Below are 21,143 nucleotides of genomic sequence, written 5' to 3'. Positions count from 1 at the left end.
AAATAAAATAAAAATTTTAAATTAAAAAAATTCCTTTCTATACCTTCAAACGGGTTTTATGCATGTAGACATGTAGAGTTTCTTGACACAAATAGGATATTCGGTGCTATATTTTCACTTCATTTCTTCAGTTACTATTGGAGATCTTGACACTGTACATATAACCAATATTGTTTCTTTCAACTAATGCTTATTATGTTATGTTACCATATATAAGCATGCTCTATAAATTATCCCTTGCTGATAAACTTTATATTCCTTTATTTTTGAGATTTCAATTGAAACTAACTATATATATTCTCCTTCATAGCCTCTACACCCATCAGTCAATACTGCTACATGACAGACCACTCCAATACTTGATGGCTTAAAAGGAACAGAAATCATTTTTGTGGGTCAGGAATTTGAAAACGATTTTGGCAGGTAGTTTTATCTCAAGTCTCTGATGCAGTTGCAGTGAGATAGTAAAGGGTTAAAGCAGAAGGGTTATGGAGTCATTGGGGAAGAGCAGGGTAGCTCTCATTCCTATCTTCCCTTGCTAAACACAGGGTCATTCAGTATGGCCTAGTGTGATTTCCTTAGAACATTGTGCCTCACTGCAGGTGCATAGTTTATGTGATAGCTAGTAGCTCTAAAGGCTAAGATTCCAGCAAGCAAGGTACAGGTTATACCACTTTATTTATCCTGAAAAGTCACATAGTGTCACTTCTTCTAGTCATTGAGGGTCACAAAAAACTGCTTGGGCTGAAGCATTTGTTTTATGAGGCTTGTCTTTTAATTGCCAGATTTGCAATAAAGTTTTTTTGGAGTTTTTACTGAGAGCGCAAAGGAAGTTTTTTAAAATACTTTTGAACCTTTACATCCATGAATATGGTAAATCTGTTCATTTATTTAGTGGTTCAAAAAATGATATAATACTCTCTGAAGTGGCTATACATTCCTTTTACTAGGATTGACTGCACTTGCAAGTTATATTTAAAATGACATTTCTCATATTTCTTTCCAGAAGTTTTGTGTTAAGTGCAAACACATTATTTTATTTTGACTAAGTGAACTATGAATGAAACAAACAGCATAGATTTTTTTTTGGATTAAAAAATAGTTAATAGATAATGTGAAGAATACTAGGGAATGCAAGTGCCTACCCAGTGAGGTCATATCAGCATTATAATGCTACATTTTTAAATACCAGGAGTAAAATAAAATACACTGTGTTTTTGAAAAGCAAAATATTTCGACCTTGCCTTTGTCTAGACCCTAGAGAAATCACTACTTGTTTAACTACAGTAAAGATCGTTTCCTGAAATTGATGGATATAAATTTTTATGTGTCTGTTTAAAAGGACACCATTTATAGAAGCTGCATCTCACAGTGCTGCCAGTTGCTTATGGACGCTGACAGATCTTGGCAGGGAATAATTACAGATGCTGGTCTCAACATACTGTGAATTCACACACTCTAGAGCTGCTATTCCTTCTCTTAAAGAAGTCTCAAGGGCAGGCATTTAAAAAATGCAGGTCTGATTCTCCTGTGCTTACAAATGTAAAGCTTAGATTACACTTGTGAGTAATTTTCATTCTACAGAGCTGTGATGACAGCCAATTTAACTTCAGAACATATTTGAATACTCTGTGCTGATAAACTGTTATAGTCTCTATTCTCTTTGTTTGCTCCAGGGGTCATATGAAGCCAAGCTATGTACTTCCATACAGTTGCACATTGTCTAATCACAGCCCCCACAAATTGTGAAAATCAAGCAATCATTTCAGATCACAGAATTTGAGAAGTAACAAAAGAAGTTATGTACAGAGATTGGGTACCTTTTTTGCCCCATACTATCACAGTCAATTTTCAAAACTTCAGCTACTTGTTTGACCTAATATTTTTAAAGCTTGCTAAACTATTTCTAGCCAAGCATTCTTATTTTTTTCTTCCAATGAAAATATTTCTTTGACACGGGTGATTGCATCAGCAGATTGAGACAATTGGCACAGATAGACTAAATTGTGTCAAAATAAAATCATTTCACTCTAGGATGCCAATCAACCTTAGAGTGTCCTTGCATTAACATGAGTAAAATGTGCTGTTCCAAATTGCCAAAGGATATTAAGATGGAATAAGAACTATTAAATTGAGGCCAGGATCATTTTTTCATACTCTGATTACCTGACTTAAATGTTTAAAATTCAAGACTCCTTAATGAATGAACACAATTCAAGAATGCTTTCTATGAACCACATAACTTTAAATAATTCCTATTTTTATTTGCATGTATTTTGAAATAAATGAGAAAGTTTGACTCTGGATATAATAAAACTAAACAAACAAAATGCAAAAATGATATTTATTTGATGAACTATTTTGATAACATTGATTAATAACTCAAAACACCTGATTTCATAAGGATAGCTTTGGTGGGAAGTGTCTTTTTTCAATATGTAACAAAAAGATAACAGCAGTGAAGCATCTTGTCTATGGAAATTAGGGAACTCTTTTAAAGCTGTTGGTCCCAGATTCAAGACCATATCCTTCAAAACTTTAGGGGTTTGGTGAAATTTTTTAGCAATCCCAAGGAATTTTAGCACTTCAAATCTACTTATAGTGACACAATGTAGAATGGTGGAAGGGGTCAGGACTTAGGAAGGAAGACAAGTTCAAGTCCTACATTGGACTTCTCCTTGGACTATTCACTTTCCTGATTCAGCATTTTTGCCTTTGAAATGGAATAATACCTCTCTTAGGGGTTACTGTCAAGTTTCAAAAAGATATTGTACACAAAACACCATGGATAGAAGTTGTAACACCGTAAGTGCTAACTCTATGACTTTATGTGTATGTGTATGTGTTTGATGTCAACAATATATACTGAAGGCAGCATGAAGATTTTCTGGGACTCCTTATACTCTTTCAAGTGTCAGTGCTTATCTTCTTGTGAGGGAAAACATGTATTTTATAAAACAACATTTATTTTTACCTTTCTTTTATTAGTTAATGTTACTATTGAGTGCCTAACAAGAATTCAAACATTGAGTTACATACTAAGGAAGCCACAGGCGAATCCATTTCAGAATCTATCCTGATAGAGATATATGCAGAGATATGCCCTTCATACCACAGGTGAGATGAAAAACCCAAATAGTGCCCAGCACAGAGCATGCCATGCACAGTCCAAGCAGAGAGAGGGTGCCTGCCATTTGAAGCAGGGTTTGGTAGTATCTGGGTTGCCGAAGGAAGGCATTTGTGGGTGCTCTTGAAGCAGAACTAAGATTTGAGTCTGCATCATCAGAGAAAGGTAGGTTTCAGGCTGTGAGCACAGCCTGAGCAAAACACACAAGATACACTTTATAGGTACTACTAGTGAATGTGGTCAGTCTGCCCAGGTAGTAGAATGCAAGGGAAAAAAATCTAAAGGTTGGAAAAGGAGGTTGGAGTCAAATAGACACATCTGACGATAGGGTAAGAAATGCTGACTTTTCTTTAGATTAACTAAATATAGCACTGCTTTTTGTTTTTTGGACTCCTCTATAAACTCAAAATAACTCAGACTCTTTCCTCACTGCTGGAATGTCAACAGTGGCTTAGGCTGCTTTCCTTTGAGCTTCTCTGTGTTGTGGCTCCTCTTGCCTCTCTGTTTGGGCTCACAGGCTTCCTCTGCAGTTACAGAACTGAGATTAGAGATAAATAGCAACTGGCTCTATTGGTCTGTGAGTGAGTCAGGGCCAGTTTATCTTTTTGTCGCTCAACATCTCACAAATGCCATGTTAATGGAACCCACTAGCTCACAGAAAGACATCGGGATGGAGATTCTGAAAGATGTCCAGGAACATGCTATTCTCAGCTCAGGGAAAGGTGGGAGAATGTGTGTCTGGAGAAATGAAAACAAAATGCATTTGGTAGAGTTCACCTCAATGCTTTTGTTTGGCTCCCCAGAGGTACATGATGTGAAATTTTGCCAATTTCGAATGTCTCTAGTTAGACTTCAGGTTAAAGCAAAAAGACATAATATTTTTGCCAGAAACAATAATGGCATGTGAAAAGCACTTAGCTGTTGCATGTGGACATAAAAAAATTATTAAATGTCACTCTTTGCACATGAAAACTCATGTCACGTACAGAGAAACTCAGGGTACACAATGCCCTCACCGAGGTAAAGGAGCTCAACCGCCTGGCTCACCGAAATCACTGTGGGGCTTTCAGACCCACTGATGCTGGGGTCTCACACCCACACTGGCTTGGTGAATTTTATCCCCAAACATCACTGCAAAGTCCAGCCAAGTTTGAGAGCCACTCAAACATTCCAAGCCCTTTTGTTTCCCTATTTAGAAAATTCACAGTTCAAGTCATTTGCTAAGAGATGGGCTCACAATGCTTTAAAATAAGAGGCCTAGCCTGGAAGTGCTCTGCAGAATTAGTGTTCTTTATCCGGCGTTGATTGTTTCCTCATGCATCATGAAATTTGAGGCTACGTTATCTGTTGGTTTCTAACATTAAATTATTAATTGAGGCAGTCAGTCAACATGTTTTTATGCATCTTTCCCAATCCTAGTTACAGGAAATATAGCAGAGAATGAAATTCTTGCACTCGAGTAGGCATAAAGGACACAGACGATAAACATAAATCAGAATATTAGGAAATAACTCCAGAGTGATTTGCAATAGAGGGTGATTGACTTCAGCAGCTTTTGTACAGCCACTGTGCTAGATGCTTGCTGTTTGCTGGACATTAAGGACATAGACATTCAAAATAACTCCCGATGGCAAATGCCTGGGCTTGATGATTGAAAATCTATGACCAAGAAATAAATATGGAAAGGCATTTTAAGCAGAAGGATCAGTTTGTGCAAAGGCATATATTTATGAGAGAAAACAGTCACTTCAGAGGGTTGTAAGTCAGTTCCCAGTGCTGAAACAAATGATAAGGGGATTAGGAAAACAGACTTTAATCAGACAATGAAGGGCAATATAGTCCTTGAAGTGGATTGGTTGATTTCTTTCCATGAAAGTGTTACTCACACTATATAATGTGTTACGTTCTTACCAGGAGAATTTATAAAACTCCTTTGATCTAGTGATTCTCATGGTGATGAGTGATCGAGTGATTTTTCATGCTTTGAGAAACTCTGCTCCAGGTGATGGCAAAGCATTAAATAAATTAAGGGAAAAACATAAGTAGTTTTTCCTGTGGTAACAGTTAACACTGGAAAAAGAATAGAAGATATATTGTGGGTAGGATGATATATCTGATAGGGGAGTTATGATTTCTGTAAGAGGAAGATAATGAAAACCTTTACTAAAGCAGTGATGAGCAGGAATTAAAAGAAGTAAATGGATATTTAAAATATTTAAGAGCTAAAACTGACAGATGACAGGTTAAGAGTGGAGTTAATATAAGTACGGAAGAGGGTGCAATACACAATCACTTGCAGGCAATTGATTTGAGTAATTGGATGAAAGGTAATATCAGCAAAAAGATGAATTCAGACAGGCATGTTCATTTCTGTATAAGGTTCCAAAACAACTCACTAGTCCACTGTACATACAATCTATATCTCAGGAGAGAATGCTAAAAGAGAGTGATTTGAGAACTGTCATTATATCTCTAGTATGTCAACTTCATAAAGATTAAAAAGAAATGATGAGACAGGGAGAAAGTGTGAAAGCAGGACCAAACTGGCCCTCTACTAGATATATGATCCAAAAAGACCAAATAAATATTTTGAATCCACAGTTTAAAGCCCTTAGTGAACTCAGTGAGAGAAATAAAGGTGATAACTCCTATTTTCTGAATTGATACTAAAAGGGAAGATTAGAGGTAATGGCAATAAATAAAATATAATAATATCTAAGAATAAGGATTTTACAAACACACACATGCACATGCACACATACACTCTTTTGATACCTAATATAATAATCATTTTTCTTTGTATATGGAACTTGAATGAAATATATCAGAAAAAGACAAATATATATAAATTGAAGAATGCATGCAGCATGAACAAAACCTAAATTATAGAACTGTCATAACCTAACATTATAGTAAATATTTGTATAAATACTCAAAAAAGAGGTTCGATACATTTTTTAAAAAGGCATAAACTCATCTAAATCTAAGATTTAATATTCACATCTCCCATTTTTATTCTTGATAAAATAAAGGCTAAAACTCTTGCATAGTATCTTTTGTAGAACCACCAGAAATTTAGAAAAATACAATATAGAATTATATATTACAACTATTTCAAGAGGAAGGAAAATATATATTCACAATCAGAACTTTAATGCCTGAGGGTCTATGAACATTACTATGACAAACATTTTCATGTCTAACTCTAGTTCTCTGTGATACGCTCTAGCAAACTTTTCTATGTGGGTTTTTCTAGCTTCTGTTTGTGGGTTGGAACAAATCTAATAGGTACTTTCAAATATTTCTTTATAGTTCAATAATGGGCTCTTTCCTCAAAGGCCTTAGGGATTGCTGCTCAATAAAATGCAGAACAAACTATGGCTTAACTTTAAATTTTCTAGTAGATATATTAAAAGGCAAAAACACATTTTACCAACAAAACTAATTTTAGTAATAGACTTTATCACAAGACCAAGTCAACCTGCCATCAATACAAGTCACTAATATTTTATATCTTTGCCCTAAAACTTCAAAATCAGACATGCATCTTATACTAGCACATCTGAACACATAAATTCAGATGACTCACATTTCAAACCTGTGGTTTATGGCTGCCATATTGGATAGAACTCATGTGGCAGACTTCCTGCAGACACTGTCTATTACGTGTAACCCAAGCTGAATATTAAAACTGCATGATTTTCTCATACTTTAAAATGTCGTTGTGTTATTTCACTATAAAATACTCCAATGTGGGAAGCTGAGGTGAGAAGAGAAATCTTCAATTATTTGTCAGTTATTTCTAAAAAATAACATCTGTATTATACTCTTGCTTGGAGTTTGAACAGTGGTGTGAATGAGACAGCTAGGTCTACTAATGCATTCCGACAAAAAAGATAAAACTTGTGTACACCATTTGATTTGAACAAAGGAAATTTAAAATGGCACAGAGTAAGCTGCTTCCAAAATGGTACATTAGCAAATTAGGCTCAGTGTTCTGGACATTCAGCAAGGAATTGGTCCAAATATGGCAAGAATCATAATAGTATTTGTGAAGATGACAGACCTTGAACTAGACTTCAAAGTATGAGTGAAGTATGGTTTGGTAGAAAGTGGAAAAATCTAGATTCAGGGAACAAAACTAATAAAATCATGGAAATGGGAATGAGTATGACATGGAAGGGGAACAGGAAAACAATTAGCTGCCTGGAGAGGTGGGTTAATGAAAAAATATATATATATAAAATTTGATTGGGGCTTGGACAAAGTAGGCATTTTCCTTTGCCTTGAATGGAAATCTATTGTAATATGGTTCAAAAAAGACTGCTTAGAAGATTATAATGTGGAAATTTTCATGCACTGTTGCCTTGAATAAACTCTTGATGGAAAAATTTAATGCCAAAGGCAATATACTTTAAAACAAATAAATATACTTCTGGACTTTTTGAGTACAGCATGAAGCAACTCTGCATTTATCCCATCCTTTTTGGGTTATAGTATTATACAAAAGATAACCTAGAGATAATAATCTTCAGAAGCACTGACTTTGTAGAACACAATTTATTACTTCATGCCAAGTATAAAGAATCCCACCAATGTTTTCTGAAAACCTGTTAACTTTTAAACATTTCCTCATCTGGAATTCTATGATAAGGCAAGCAACGAGGGAGCACACTGGGTAAATACAGGGCTATACTGCCTATGAAAAATAACAAACTTGAAACACTGAATGCTCAGCATTTAGTAACTCAGTGAATGTTGAATCACAATACTATGTGCCATTATGACAATAAATACCACATATTTCAAAGATTATTGGATTACATGAAAAAATATTCATGATTTAATTCATAGCTTTTATTGAAATACAGGCATAAAAATTGTACAATCATGAGGATATAACTGGGGGAATTCTTACAGCATCAGAACCAGCAGCCAGAACTAATATCATTAAACAACATAAGGGCCTCCCTGGTGGCATAAAGGGTTAAGTCTCAGCACTATGAAGCTGTCTGAGGCCACTGTAGTCCAGGGAGCTGACCCACATGGCACAGCAGACCTCTCCTGTCTGGCCCGCTGCTCCCCTCAGCAGCGTATGTCAGTCTATGGTGAATCCTCTGACTTTCTACACCTCTGCCCTACACCCCAGCTTTTGTATGCATAAATAAATAAATAAATCTTAAAAAACCCTAAGACCATCATACCATCACCAGAAGCCCCTCTTAAGCCTCCTCACGGTCACTGTTACTAACTCAGATTAGTTTTTCTTCTTTTTCAGGACCATTAATTGAAACTGTAACATATTTAGTTCATGCTGTTCCATGTGGCTTCATTTCTTGATTATCATTAGTGGACAGCATTTAATCATAAAATTTACAAAAATGCATTTATATTTTAATTACCGTGGAAGGATATTCACACTTACTAATGTGAATAATTCTGTTAGAAACTTATTTTCCATATAACATACATGAACTACACATGCCCAATGTTTGCATTGGGCAAAGGGTAGGAATGAAATTATTAGGTCATAGAATTGCCAAGTCAGATTAAGTTCCCCTTTGTAGCTATTGACTGGAGCTTTTCAAAAATGATCACACCACTGTTACTCTTACCAGCAATGCCTGAGGGTCTTGATACACATTTGGTCTTATTGATTTAGCTTTTCCTGAATATACATTTGGTCCTTTCATTTAGGCAACAGTGGTGGGGTTAGAACTAGTTTTATATTTTGGATTCATTTTGAATATCACCTAATGTTTATTGAATTCAATCACTTCTCTATAACTTTATTAACTATGTGCCATCATAAAGTGGAAATTCTCTTGAAGCCTTTTGCACATTTTTTCATTACAATGTCTGCTTTTTTCCTCACTGGTTTATATATTCTAAATGTGAATCTTCTGTTAGATATGTACATTGGGATACCTTTTTTTTCACCCCTGGAACTTTTTTCACTTTAATTGTACTCTTTTACATCACTTATGCAGGACTCGATAGAATTTTCACAAGACTCTTGAGGTTTTACTCATCGAAGATTATGATGGCAGGACAGGAGAATCGAGAATTATGTGTCAGTTGAAGTCAGTTGAAGGGAAAGTAATACTCTAGTTTACCAGGTGAGTCACAAATACAAGTGTTAAAGGTGACCTGGATTACCTTTTCAAGAACAAAAGTTCAGGAAATCTCCTGGGCATAACTGATATTAAAGAATTGAGTATTCATTAGGATTATATATTTTAGTATTTGTTTTCCTTTAAAACACCTTGTCTTATAGGGACCATTTTTAAAGCATATTTAAAAATGATATTGACATCATCATTTTTCCCTCTTCCCTTTGGGGGTCATTTGCTCTGGGTTCTCTTTATTTAAAAGTATCCTACCTTCCCGCCAGATAGGCGAGCTTTTCCCATCTGACATGTCTTATAAAATATAATAGCTAGTAGTTCATACAAGCATCTTTCTTCCTATCACAACTGTGCAACATAGTCAGAAATATTACAGAGTAACTGGAGTCTCCTGGCATGAGCTTTCCAGGTGAAAGGAGTGAAAGCTGTCACTCTCTTGAAGTCTGAGCCTGGAAATTGGTGCTGGGTCATTTCTTTATATTCTATTTGTAAAAGCAATCATGAAACATACCCACATGCAAGGAGAGAAATGATAAAATGAATTTCTCAAGGACGAAGTGTCAAAGAATTTATGGCCACATTGGGACCCAAATTTTTGAACTCCAGGTAACTGAGGAGGTGTTAGGACTAACTGTTGTCAAGGAACTTACAGAGAGAATGGCCTTACAGATGAGGGCATTTGGCTCTAATTCAAGACCCTACAGTCTCTTTCCCTTCAGCACAGAGCCTAATAATACTTGAACTATTAAAATGAGTCTAAAATGAAGACACATGGAGCAGAGGACTCAAGTCAACCTACAACCAATATGTCCTGGTCCACCTTATTCATGCCCCTTGTTAACTTAAGGTCATTGGCCTTTGGGCTTATTTGTACATGTACAACAATTTAGTCCATCCTGGCTGATATACAAAATTTGTATCTGCTTTTCTTTTTCTTTTCCCTAGCTACTGAGAAATGCTGGCTCTTTTTTTTAATCAAGAGAAGTTATAATATTTTTTAATGTGGGAACAGATTTATTAAAAAAATTATCACTGCTTCCTAGACATAGCACATATGGTGAAGCAACCAGAGAATAACTCAATATTTATTCCACCCTCTTTTTCTTGAAGCTATGCAGAGAAAAATTGTCTTGGGCAGTATTTACTTTTCCCTGAATAGACAAAGCATCTCAAGCAGAACTTATCTTTATTAAATTTTACTTGTTCTCTTGGCAATGTCATATTCCTGCCGGTATCTTATAATTTATTTGTTTCTTCTCAGGTTTTCCATTTATTGTATCTATTTAAGTTTTTTTAGTGTAGGAATCAATTTCCAATATTTTGTATTTCAGGACAGCTTCATGCACGTTTAGGAATTATAAATGACAAGGAAGTTACTTCAATTTCACATTTTAAAGTCATCTGGTAGAATAAAAAGAAAATAGCAAGTTTTTAAAAGATACTTTCATTAATAATTTAATTTCAGAAGAAGTGTATACACATCTTCACTCCCACATTTGCAGCTAAACATAAACAAAACTGATTTCAATTTATAATCATTAGGTCGAAAGGGCATCCACCTGATGGCAGTTCGCATGGCACAGAGGTAGAAACTAGCAACTAAATTGGGGCTTCGAACTGGGAACAAGGTGAAACAAGCCCCAGGCACATGTATGATGTTCAAACAGCAAGAAGGACAATATTCAGAATGAGTAATGTCAGGGTTGTGAGGTAGGGCTAGAACAGAAGCCTTAGATCACAAGATTTCAGAATGTCAAAATTAGAATTTACCAAAGTCTCATCTCCACCCAAATCATATATTGTTTCCATAGTTCTCTCTAGTGATGATCATCTACAACACATTTGAATTTTCATGTCACAGGAAGACCAAAGGGCCAGAAGTATGTATACCTAAGCATTAGAAAACACATCCTTTCATTGGCCTAGAATTTTGATCACTGTCAGTGTGTACCTGCATACAACATTTCTGCCCTTTGTCATCTTACAAAACAATCTTTCTCATGTTTTGAACATAAAAAATGATCACAGCCTTTTCTACATGGTTCCTAGCCACAGTGCTCTTATAGCAGACGAAACTCTATTTATTTAGGGCTTTATTTAGGATAGGACTCTTATCTCTGTGAAATACATAGACAGAAGTACACTTTATCATTGGATAGATGCATCCTAAGTTTTGCTAGACTGCCAAAATGTTCTCTAAAGTAATTATTCCAATCTATGCTACCATTTGCAGAGCACAAAAGGAATATACTCTATCTTTCCAACACTTGCACTATGAAATTTAACTTTTTCTCCAATATGGTGAGTGTGATTTTAATTTGCACTATGTTCCCACTGATTATTAAGTGAGACATATTTCCTATATTTACTGGTGGCATGAATTTTTTTTTTTTATGATATGCCCTCTTTTCTATATAATATTTTAAAGTGAGGAGCAACTTTCAAGTTTCTGCTTATTCTTCACTTTAGTGCTTTACGATTTGTTCAATTATAGTTTTTTGGATTACTTCCTCTACATGTACTTTAGATTGGCCCTTTCTTGTTAAAATACAACACTGAGAAAGGAATTCAACATTCTTTATGTGATCTGAATAATGCAGAATAAAACATAATTCTAGTGCCTTAATCTAAGGACTATACTTAGATTTGCATTAGCAATTTCAGTTGCTTTGTTGGCACGTTATAATTTATCTCACAGCATTGAGTGCCAGTGTTTTGCTGAATTTGATGATATTCTTATAGGGTTATCTGAATAGGTGGGTTAATTTCTCCTGTTCACAAAGGTCAATTAATAGTTGTTATAATCTGCCTACACATTGAACACATTGCCGCTATGGTTTATGAAAAAATATATTTAAGGCATGAATACTTTCTGTCCTTAGTCAAGAAGAGGAATGGGTAGGAGCAATACTTTTCTTGTGCATAAATCTGAACAAATATTAATAGGCAGGTAAGTGAGTCCTAGTATGGATTTCTTTAAAGGGCAATATGTTATATTTCATAAAATATAAGCAAGTCAATTTATACTTTTTATTCTTGGATACTGTAAATTTCATTATTTTATCCAAATACTTACTGAGTAGCTATTATGCCAGGGACTGTTTTAGATAGGATCTAGAACCACACTGTGGAAATAATTTGAAAAAATCCATGTGATATGGATGTACATTATAGAGTTGTATTCTAGTTTAGATGGAAACATAACAAGAAAAATAAGTAACATCTATAGTATGATGGATGGTGATCATGCTAAGACATGACAAGTTAATCAGAAAAATAAGTAAGAGGATACTGTCAGTGGGAATGCTGTAATTTAGATTGAGTGGCCAGGAAAGATCTCATGAGAAACTAAGTTTGAACAAAGACCTACAAAAAATGAAGGAGTGAACCATCCAGATGTTCATGTAAAGAGAATTCCAGGAAAAGCAAGCACATTGGACAACTGCCCTGGAGTGGGAGCACATCTGACTTGCATGAGAAAGGCAAGGAGGCCAGTGTGGTTAGAAGGGAGTGGTCCAAGGGAAAAGTAGTAGGAACTGTGGTCAGAGAGAAAAGAGTAGAAGGCTAGATTTTGTAGGACTGGTAAGCCTTGAGAGAATGCTGGATTTGTTTCCAAGTACAATTTGAAATGTTTGGAGAGCTCTGAGCAGAAGAAAAACATCTAACTGACACTGTCTAGATTAGTCTCTTTCCATGTGGATAAGAACAGGAGCCAGAGACCCTCCGGAGGCTACAGCAGTCATCCAGGGAGAGAGAATGGTATCTTGAAAAGAGTTGATAACAGAAGTGGTAAGAGGTCATTAAGTTTACATACATTTATTTTTTTTTAAAGATTTACTTATTTATGCATACCGAACTGGGGTACAGGCCAGAGGTGTGGTGGGTGAGAGGATTTACCAGAGGCAGAGTAGGGAGCAGAACAGGCAGACTGACAAAGTACACTGCTGAGGGGAGCAGCGGGTGGGTCAAAAGTGCCAACTGGGTCAGCTTCTGGCCAGGGATCAAACTCATGCAGTGGCTTCCTACAGCTTCACAATGCGGTGCTTTAACCCGTTGTACCACCAGGGAGAACCCTTATGTATTTGAAAGAGTTGATGGGAGTTTCTCATGAATTAGATAACACTTTAGAAAAAAAAAATCAAAGATGAATACAGGTTTTTGCCTAGAAAATTAGAAGTGAAGAATATGGGGTAAGGAAGACTGGAGGACATGTGCATGTGGAAAGGAAGAGCATCTGTATAGCTTGGGACCTATTAATTTTAAGAGGTTATTAGCAAGCAGGTAGAAATACCAAGGAAGATTGTAGCTAAAAGTTTAAGAAAGACATTCAGGTTGGATCTATAAAGTATACCAGATTCAATACTATATTAATTTAATTTTAATGTTTTTATACATTTTCTATTGACAAACAACTCTAAGAGAAATAAATTTTGAATATTATTTCTGGTGGTTGTTGTGCTTGGACATATCTGAGAAGCACTTGAGGTAGGAAAGCATGAATATTGGAAGAGCAGAAGTAATCCTGAAAGGACAATCCAAGAATGAAAAAAATCAAGCAACTTCTAGTTTATAATAGTTCGAAAACTAAGAACAACAAATACTTTATATTGGCTTCATCTTTCATTCTTGCATTATTGAATGTCAACCGAATGCTGTTCAATGGAATTCTAAGTTGGAAAAGGGAATTCAGATCTAGGAAATAGTCGAATGTCTATAATGTAATGTGCTAAGAATTAGAATAGGTTATTATCCAGATGGAGAAAGGAGGTCCCCTCTACCCAATAGTGTCCAGAATGTCCCAGAAGAAATCAACTTTTAGCCTAGTCTTAGTAGATCATTAGTATCTCAGAAAGCAGAGAGAGGAATTTTATTACTGTAGAGAGGCAGATGTGAAGTCAAGGTATACAAGGACATGCCAGGGAACAGGAAGCAGATTGGTGTGCTAGAACACACTGTATGAGCTGCAGAAAGAGGAGGAGAGGAGAGGCTAGAATAACTTGGAGGCAGATGGTGAGTCATAAATTTCTCTTGAACGGAAATATGAATCCCAAAAAATAAAATTCCTTGGAATTATTAGGACCCAAGACTTAGGACTTCTACTCAATGTGCATTTAAGCAAAACCTGTTATCAGTGATGAAGAGACCTATGTTCTGATAGCTCAGCCTTCCATTCTCTAACTCATAAAATCCTTGAGTTATGCATGAAAGTCAAGCTAAAGGAAGTGTAATATATAACAAGGGGTAGAACCTAGTGGGTAACTCGGAGGCAGGGAGCCAGTGACAGTCACTTGGGGATACAGGAAATGCTGTGGTGCTGATGCTTTTACCCCTCTAAGGTGAATAATGTGCTGAATGATGGTCCATGAATGAGTGTGCTTGATAGCTATGTCCTCAATGTAGACACTCTTTTCTTCCACTTTTGTTTCCTTTCTGGTCTTGGTCATTAATTTCACTGGCTTATCAAGTAACATTTAGATTTTTCTGATCCCTCCCAATAGGTTAAAGCACAGCACTGTGAAGCTCCTTGCTGCTATTTCAGTGCCAGTTCAATGCCCGGCCACGGAGGTGACCCACATGGCATGGCAGACCTCTCCTGACCCACCCGCTGCTCCCATCAGCAATGTGCTTCGTCGATCTGCCTGTTCTGCTCCCCACTCTGTCTCTGGCAAAGCCTCTCACTGCCCCTGCACCTCTGGCCTGTACTCCAGTTGTGTATACATAAATCAAATAAATCTTTAAAAAAAAAAAAGATTTTCCACAAATATATAGTCAGATTACAGAGAGACTGTGCACCAAGACAAAGTGTATATCAGCAAGGTCTACTGCTTATAAACTCTGTGAATTTGCATAGATCAATTACTTTCTCTGGGTCTGTTTCCTTATCTTCACATCTTCACAATGGAATTCATCATAATAACCACTTCATAAACTTGTTCTGATGATTAAATTAAGTATGGCTTGATTGTCACATTCCTCTGCCCCATTTAGAGTTCTCAAAATGTGGAGGGAGTAGATATCTTTATTGTTGTTGGGTTAGCCAGTTTTTTTTTTTGTTTTTTTGTTTTTAAATAATCCTGAAGAACTAAATCAGATATAAAAATACTGGCTAAGGGACACCATGTTGAAAAAAATGACAAGGCTCTCAGAAATTCAATTACTATATTATTTTCTTCACTTTCATATTAGAATTTAATAAATTTAATATATTTTTTATTGAGTCTCATACCTTTCCATCCTAGGTAGAGAAAGAAAACATGGATCGAATGTAACAAAAGGCAGTTGCTATAGCTGCAAGACAGAAGCCAGGCTTTAGAATCCAATTTACTCTTAGCCAATGTGCCCCAGGTGGAGCAGAGAGGAACAGGGGGATCTACAGCTTAACACTAAGAAGAAAATCTGACAAAGAACTAGAAATTTCAAGAGCAACTTTTCACTTTGGCTGTGGAGCACAAATAATCCTCAGGCCCATGTAAGACCTCTGGGTTGTCCTATTTCATCCTTAGGCCTCCGGTATTTTGGTTAGACTCATTTATCAAGACCACTGGGAGGCTGGACAGAGCTCCAGGTTCTGTCATTCTGTCCTGCAAAACCCAGTCACATTGGTTGTCATAGATACCCAGCTTTGACTCTAACTGAGAGAGATGCCCAACTATCCCTTGGTCCTATGCTGTGGCTTGAAAATCACCCATAGGTACCAAGTTGGGGCAATATTAGGGCTCATGTTGACATCCTTCTTTCGAGAGTCACTGCCCTGTACGCCTAATATGTGGTGTCTGGAAACCATTATTTTCACTTTTGTTGTTGTTGTTGTATATTGCTGTCTCTGAGTCAATACCTTTGATTGATGTGTTGTTGTTTTGCTGCATGTTTTATGCATTTTTCCAAAGCATAGCAAGTGCTATTTAGAGCAGGTGTGAATTAGAAGTTTTGACACAAGTGCTTAAAAAAAAGTTAATGCTTTTGCATTCTGGCTTCCTATATTTATGTTTTCATTTTCTTTTTCATGACTTTTTCATAAGGTAGAGGTTTCTCATCATCTCTGTGTTGGCTGATGTCTTACTTTATTTCCATATGAATAGAGCTAAGCCAACTGTAACTATGCAATGGGTTGGTTGCATCACTCCATCAAGATACAAAATGCTAGGTGGTATACCTCAGAACTAATGGCTATTCCGAACATTGTTTACAAGTTGTAGTTAGTATTACAAGATCTATTATAGGACCAATTGAACCTTACCATAGTGTGAAGACATCTGTCATTGTACACTTGCAATTAAAATCTTTTGATTTCGACTTCTTAAAAGCCTTGAATTAACATCTCTTAAAATTCTTGCAACAAGAATCAGTTCAAGCCTCTGACCCTGTTAATCTGTTTTCTTGCTTCTTCAATTGTTTTTAATAACAATGATAATAAACAACTATCAAGCTTTTTGGGTGTTTGCTACCAGCAACAACCATATAAAATACTGTAATAGTAATTTACAAGTAGTTTTCATAAATATATCTCTCTTACATGGAAAATCAACTCTATGATATATGTTGGTGATCACATCTGACATGGAGTTTTTGTTTTTTTGTTTTTTGAAGTACCTTTTTATAACTGGACTTTCTTATTAAGAAAGAAAATGTCTGTTTTCATTCAAATTAGCTATCCTTAAGATGGACCTGTTTTTACACAACTGTAGTGGGCATTTTGCTTTGCTAGAATAAAAAGTATTTAAAAAATCATAGAAACTAGACATAAGATTGTAAAACTCTCACAATGTCCCCTAGGCCTGCACTACTCAAAAAACAACCATAAGCAAAATGTGGCTGCTTCAATTAACAGTTAAATTAGAATTTAAACTCTTCAGCTGCACTGACCATATTTCAATTGCACCAAAGCCATGTGGAGTGCATGTCTGAAATGCTGAATAGCACAGACTTCTGCCACTGCAGAAAGTTCTACCGGACAGGACAGTGTTTGTCAAGGTCCTTATTTCACTTATGCATGAACAAATAGTTGAAATTCCAATCACTTTCTTGTTTTTCTGTTTGCTTTTTTTTTTTTTTAAGTGTATTTCCATAGCAAAGAGATTTACTCGGCTTCTCTTTGTAACGTTCCCTCCAAATCAGCTTGTCTTCTCCACGGGCCTCATGGAAAATCATATTGCTGTCTAAAGCACTTTCTATACATAAAGATTTCTTTGGACCGATGCAAGTTTATGTAAGAAATGCATACCCCTGTTACGTATCTGAAAGACTGCATTGTGGATTTACATGTAGTATAAGGATGATAAGTCTTAGAAGTTACTGGAAGCCAACACAATATATATATATATATATATATATATATATATATATATATATATATATATAATTATATTAGCCCAGTTTCCGTAGTGTAGCGGTTATCACGTTTCCCTTACTCTGTGTGTGTGTATTATATATGTAATATATGTATTATATATGTATATACATAGATGTGTGTGTATAATTTCTTTAACAAAAACTAAACAAAAATATAAAATATTATATATGTAATACTTAAAGAACATTAAAATTAACAAGAAAATTTCTCTCCCCTAATCTTTAATCCCCACATGCATGCACTGCCCCCACACACAAATAATGGCATATTTATGACTGTGAATATGAATACTGTAATGATCCACTGTCAATTATTGCACAATGACCTGAGGATGCAATGCTAACAAAAATTTTGATCAAAGCTGATGGCTCATAACACTGGAAAAAACAATAGCAAGCATAAGTACTCAATTTTTGTTATCTGTTTCATAAATAAACAGAACAAATTCTGTTTGATGATAGAGAAGAGAAACATATTCATAAAACAAACAGTAATACCCCAAAAATAACCAACTGAAAAATATTTCTCATTGAAAGCTCTGTGGTAAATTCTGAATTTAGATTATTTTAGAGGCTGATTTTATATTCCACTCAATCATCAGTCTTTCTCTATTGCTGCTATGGGCCAAGTGAAATCACCATAGGCCTCTATATCTGTCAGGGTTGATTCTGGCTGTATACATTCAAAATCCATATTAAAGAAGTTTTTTTTTATTTTTTATTTTAAAGATTTATTCATTTATACATACAGAACTGTGGTATAGGCCAGAGTTGTGGAGGGTGAGAGGGTTCACCAGAGACAGAGTGGGGAGCAGAACAGACAGATCTATGAAGTACACTGCTGAGGGGAGCAGTGGGCGGGTCAGGAGAGGTCTGCCACGCCATGTGGATCACCTCCGGGGGCTGGGATTGAACTCACACTGAAGTGGCCACAGCCAGTTTCATAATGCTGCACTCCAACCTGCTGCACCATCAGGCAGGGTCCACTATAGATTTTCTAAGGATATTCTACCCTTCTAAAGGGGCTCCTCTGTACTTCTTTGTGAGATGATGTGATAGAGTTAGCTGATGGTACATGAAAAAAAAAATCTAGCATACATATGTACATACAAAAGCAGTATGTATATAAATCTATGATCTATGCTGAATTAGGTTATAATAGAAATTATATATATTAACATATCACCAATCAATATAATGAACAAATTGGAGACATTCACTATGTTTGAGTTAGAAGCACCAGTTTCTGATAAGACCTATCAATTAATGCAATTTGGCCTGTCAATAAAACGTATTCTCTTCCCCTTAGCAAGTCTGGTTGACATACAAATGTTTGAATGTCAGTTTAGGCTGTTATACTATGGTTTCATAACATACTGTGAACATACATATTTACACAGACATATGTGCATATGACATTTATCATACTATGTCTTCTTTGTGGGTTGACCACAGTCTATTTTATGTTGTCTTCACCCCAAAGTCCAAGTTATTGGAGTAAGACCTTTAGTGAACTGTTGTTTTTGTGACATGGAAAAAGACACTTGGTGGCAGACCACACAAAGCCTTGCAAAGCTTTATACAAATTTACACTGACTCTGCTCATATTCCACTTGTCCCATTAAGTCATGTGGTTACACCTAGGTCAGTGGGGTAGGGATGTGCTAATTTGCTATAGGGAAAGAGTTCAATATTTAAAACAAAAATACAGTCGATTACTGTCTTGCAATGATTCTGACATGTGAATATTCTTCTCCTTAGTTTGATATTATAATTGGCCTCTGTGGCATGCTGGGATCTGAAACTAAATATAGTGCTGGAGGAAATTAGATAGTAGTGGTAGAGCAAGCAGATAATTGGTATTCCCTTCCAAGGTGACCTGTGAGGTCATTTCAGCCCTCTAATAAAGAGATCCCTATTCAGTGATGAAGGGGTGTTTTTTGGCTTGCCTGCAAGACATTTTGGATTTGGGCATTTAGAACTCTTGCACTTCTAAAAATCATTCAAATATCAAATTCTACTTTGGGGCAGAGTTCTAGAGAGTCTGTGGATTTAGTCTCTTGCAATTTGCATCACAGGATCAGATTTTGTTTGATCTTTGTCTATATTAGCCCTCTAGCTAATGAAGGAAAGAAATTGGAAGGAGGATCCTAGACATTCCCTGTCTTTCTGACTGTGCCTTGAGTCAAGAATTTAAAATCTTGACTCAATTATTTTCACTTTTATGTTATATTTAGTATTATTAGAAACAGCCTATCTCAATGTTTCTCCAATGTCATGGAGATGTTACAGCACATAAGAACCTAACATTGAGCCTGCCAGAGTTAACATTCATAAGTGAAACTTTCAGTGATATGTTTAACACTGTCCATCACAAACAATGGATATGCCATTCACAGCAGAACGATTTTTCTTGTTTTTTTTTTTAAAGGTTTATTTATGCATACAGCACTGGGGTACAGGCCAGAGGTGCAGGGGCAGAGAGAGGCTTCGCCAGAGACAGAGTGGGGAGCAGAACAGGCAGACTGATGAAGTACACTGCTGAGGGGAGCAGCGGGCGGATCAGGAGAGGTCTGCTGCAACATGTGGACCACCTCCAGGGTAGGAGTCGAACTTGTTCTGAAGTGGCTTTAGCTTTTAGTGCTGTGCTTTAACCTGCTGCACAACCAGGGAGGGACAGATTTTTCTTGTTTTTAAATTATCCCCTAAGCGACCCAATCAATTTCTCACCTTAAGAGTCTGTTGTCTGCAAATACTTATGGTATCAAATACTTTATCAAGGGAAGACCTGGTTTCAGGTAACATTACCTACTCTGAAGGCACACAGCCCTGATGGCTACTCTGGAGAGAGCACATTTCTGTTGTTTTAAACCACCAACTTCCTGGCAATGTGTTAAGGCACCCCTGGAAATAAGTGTAAAATGTAATCTTGCTTTTCTTGACTTCACCTGCTCTTACTCATGGCTGACTGGTCTTTCATGTACATGGTGTTTTCCATTTGTGAGCTCTTGTGTCGCAAGAGCTTTGTGAAGCTTGTATTAAGAAAATGTCCTTTTAAAAGGACAATTATTCCAGAAAACAGGGAAGGAACATTAGCCTTGGCTGATTTTTCAAAATAATTTTTATGTAAATGTTTTATACCTTAGAGGGTTCTGATGGATCCAGATTGTAAAAGTGGGGTCCCCAGACTGAGTGAGTAGGGTAGTGGATCAGAATTCCTTGAGGAGCACCTTTTTCCCATCTTGTCCATCCCCCCATCTTGATGAATTTTATTTTGGCCCATCCATTCACTGAAGGTTCAGCCAGTCTCTATCTTTTGAAGATAGGTGGTTATCTTCAGCTCAGATTTCTGTAAAACCCACTTTCACTAGTTAGAGAGATTGGCACCTTCCTACCTCTACCGAGGCCTGCTCTGCCTCCAGTTGTTTAATGAGAAATTACTACTCTAATATTGTGTTAACTCTGTTTTTCCTTTTTGATAATTCTTTAATTGTATGCAAAAACAATTATTTTTAAAAGACAAATATTTATTTTGGAGT

Source organism: Condylura cristata, unplaced genomic scaffold (genome assembly GCF_000260355.1).
Source record: "Condylura cristata isolate star-nosed mole 26May11 unplaced genomic scaffold, ConCri1.0 scaffold00020, whole genome shotgun sequence".
Lineage (NCBI taxonomy): Eukaryota > Metazoa > Chordata > Mammalia > Eulipotyphla > Talpidae > Condylura > Condylura cristata.
Note: the sequence above shows the minus strand (reverse complement) of the source record.